Genomic DNA, 3723 nt, shown 5'->3' with positions numbered 1-3723 from the left:
GGCTGGAAATCCTCCCTTCTCATTTTTTTTTTAATTTTCCAAAAGAAGGAACAGAGAAGGGGGCCAGGTGAGGATATTCCCTCAAAGGCCCAGTCCTCTGTTCTTAATGCTACCTCGCTGATGCGGGAAATGGCATATAGTATGAAAGAAAGAAAGAAAGATATATATATATATATATATATATATATATATATATATATATATATATATATATATATATATATATATATATATATTGCGATTCATCAAATCGCAAAAGCTAAGTCCAGACAGCTTTATACAGATGGCCATCCAGTTAGCCTTTTATAGAATACATAATGAACCAGGTGCCCATTATAAATCAGCATCAACAAGAAAGTTTCTTTATGGTCGCACAGAGACAATCCGCTCCTGTTCATGTTACCTTTGCTAAAGCAATGCTTGATAAGGAGCTCCCAGTTAATGAAAAGACAGCTGCTTTGCGTAGTGCAATTGAAGCACACAAAAACTATGTGAAGGATGCTGTGAATGGCCTTGGAGTTGACCGCCACCTTCTTGGGCTGAAGTTAGCTGCTATTGAAGCTGGAATGGATGTACCAACCCTCTTCATGGATGTTGGGTATTTACGCAGCTCACATGTGCGTCTGTCCACTAGTCAGGTTCCTGCTCGTTGTGAGGCCTTTATGTGCTTTGGCCCACTTGTACCTGACGGGAATGGGTGTTGTTACAATCCTCGAAGTGATGCAATTTTCTTCGGGACTTCAGCTTTCAGCTCCTCTCCTGAAACTGATTCAGCCACTTTCCGTGAGGCTCTTGAACAGAGTCTTCTGGAAATGCAAGATATACTGTTGAGAGATAGAGTTAAAGCTAACCTTTAATTTTTTTTCTTTTCAAGAAAATGGCTATTTTTTCTAACCTCCTTCAAATGCATTGTGATACTGTACAAATTTTGAACAAATAGTTAATTATCTTTGAATAAGTATGTGATTATATTGAAATAGAAGTAAGAAGATATTGCCTTATACTCTTTTGTGAACATACTTATTTATCCCTGGGGATAGGGGAGAAAGAATACTTCCCACGTATTCTCTGCGTGTCGTAGAAGGCGACTAAAAGGGAAGGGAGCGGGGGGCTGGAAATCCTCCCCTCTCATTTTTTTTTTTTCCCAAAAGAAGGAATAGAGAAGGGGCCAGGTGAGGATATTCCCTCAAAGGCCCAGTCCTCTGTTCTTAACGCTACCTCGCTAACGCGGGAAATGGCGAATAGTTTGAAAGAAAAAAAAAGAAAAAATATAAATATATAAATATATATATATATATATATATATATATATATATATATATATATATATATATATATATATATATATATATATATATATATATATATATATATATATATATATATATATATATATATATATATGCGAGGAGGTGCTAACAATGAAAATTGTTTATCAAATCATAGGTTCTTTCTATGTGTCAGTCAAGAGCATTCATTTTTATAACATTATAAGACAAATGAAACAAAGTGCCACATTAGATAGAGCAGCAACAGTTCCTCAATGAGGTAGATCACAGCCATTATGATATATAGATCGTTTGCATATGTATATACTGAAAACAAAAATATCATGAACATGTTTTTACGTACATATGTATGTATGTAGAAATTAACTTTATTTTCTTACAAATAAGTGTGTATGTACACACAAACACAAAAACAGTCTCAACAGTGCACAGACTGGACCTTAAGCAAAGGCACAGATTAGTCACAAATTTTCATCAGAGATCATTTGTGGCGACCTAACGCGCAAGAGGTTGATAGGGAAAGGAGGCTCACAGGGGATAGTGAAGTGTGTAATTTTGTACAGGTGAGACTGGTTGGCTATATCTAAGAATATAAGGCGCGTGTTTAAAAAAAGGGTAACATACCTCAAATGTAAAGTTAAGGCAAGAACTTCCACAATATTTTCTTATTTTAGTACTGTTGATGATTTATCTAAGAAAGTAAGTTTTACTTTAAGACATAACAGTTAGAGAAAGGACGTGAGTGAGCCCAGCATTTCTTAATCTATCACTGGTGCTACCTCGCTAACATAGAAAATGGTGATCAAATAAGAAAAAAAAAATTACTGCCTGCAGTTCAGAAGGTACAATACAAATGAATATCAAATAGAAATCAATGATCTATAAACTCGATTATCTTAATCTTCTGGATATAAAACTATCTATTTTCATCCACAGCAGACAACAAACTGAAGAGTAGGACTATGGTGGGTGCAGCCAAACTGAATTTTGTAGTAGAGAGAATACTGCTGTGTGGTAAACTGAAAACTTGTGGTATCTACAAAATTTTACCAAAAAGGCCGGGTACAAGATGGCAGATGCCAGCATTCTAAGTGAGGAAAAGTCTGTGAGCACATTAATTGAAAAATCAAAACACCATATAAACAAGCTGATGGATATCAAGTCCAGCTGATCAGATATAGGTGGAATTGAAGTTAATTAGTTCTAGTCTCCAACAATTCCAGATACACTGTGGCAGGGAGTACCTACCCAATGATGAATACCTATGATTTTCATATATATATATATATATATATATATATATATATATATATATATATATATATATATATATATATATATATATATATATATATATATATATATATATATATATATATATATATATATATATATATATATATATATATATATATATATATATATATATATATATATATATATATATATATATATATATATATATATATATATATATATATATATATATATATATATATATATATATATATATATATATATATATATATATATATATATATATATATTTCCCATTTTAGAAAGTTAATACAAGGAGGGGAGGATTTCCGGCCCCCCGCTCCCGTCCCCTCTAGTCGCTTTCTACGACACGCGAGGAATACGTGGGAAGTATTCTTTCACCCCTATCCCCAGGGATAATATACATATATATATACATATACACACACACACACATACACACACACACGCACATACACACACACACACACACACACATACATATATATACATATGAAAAATGTAAGAAACAATTTAGAAAACAAACTTTTAGCTTGAAATGAATGAAAAAAAATGAATGTCACATAATGGTTCAACCTCTGGCTATGGAAAAGGAAATGTACAATTTATTCACACAAACGTCAATAGCAGTTCTCATCAATTTCACCACTGTATCAATAAGCTTCAATGTCTAAGCTACATTTTTCTCCAACTTAACTATTTTCTTGTCAAAAACACCATGCATGAAAACTATCACTCCAGTAACACAACTATAAACATTTACTTCCCCTTTAAAAGTTGGAGGTGGAAAGATGGAGTGAAAAAGATTTTGTGTGATCGGGGCCTGAACATGCAGGAGGGTGTAAGGAGGGCAAGGAATAGAGTGAATTGGAGCGATGTGGTATACAGGGGTTGACGTGCTGTCAGTGGAGTGAATCAAGGCATGTGAAGCGTCTGGGGTAAACCATGGAAAGCTGTGTAGGTATGTATATTTTGCGTGTGTGGACGTGTGTATGTACATGTGTATGGGGGGGGGTTGGGCCATTTCTTTCGTCTGTTTCCTTGCGCTACCTCGCAAACGCGGGAGACAGCGACAAAGTATAAAAAAAAAAAAAAAAGAAAAAATATATATATATATATATATATATATATATATATATATATATATATATATATA

General features: G+C 33.5%; 1 pseudogene; it reads left to right on the top strand.

Annotated features, from left to right (window-relative positions):
• The first annotated feature begins 241 nt into the window (after positions 1–241).
• Positions 242–917, top strand: LOC139748806 (carnitine O-acetyltransferase pseudogene; annotated as a pseudogene).
• Positions 918–3723: the final 2806 nt, after the last annotated feature.

Source organism: Panulirus ornatus, chromosome 5, assembly GCF_036320965.1.
Source record: "Panulirus ornatus isolate Po-2019 chromosome 5, ASM3632096v1, whole genome shotgun sequence".
Classification (NCBI taxonomy): Eukaryota; Metazoa; Arthropoda; class Malacostraca; order Decapoda; family Palinuridae; genus Panulirus; species Panulirus ornatus.
The sequence above is the reverse complement of the archived record's forward strand: the minus strand, read 5'-3'. Positions and strand labels throughout refer to the sequence as shown.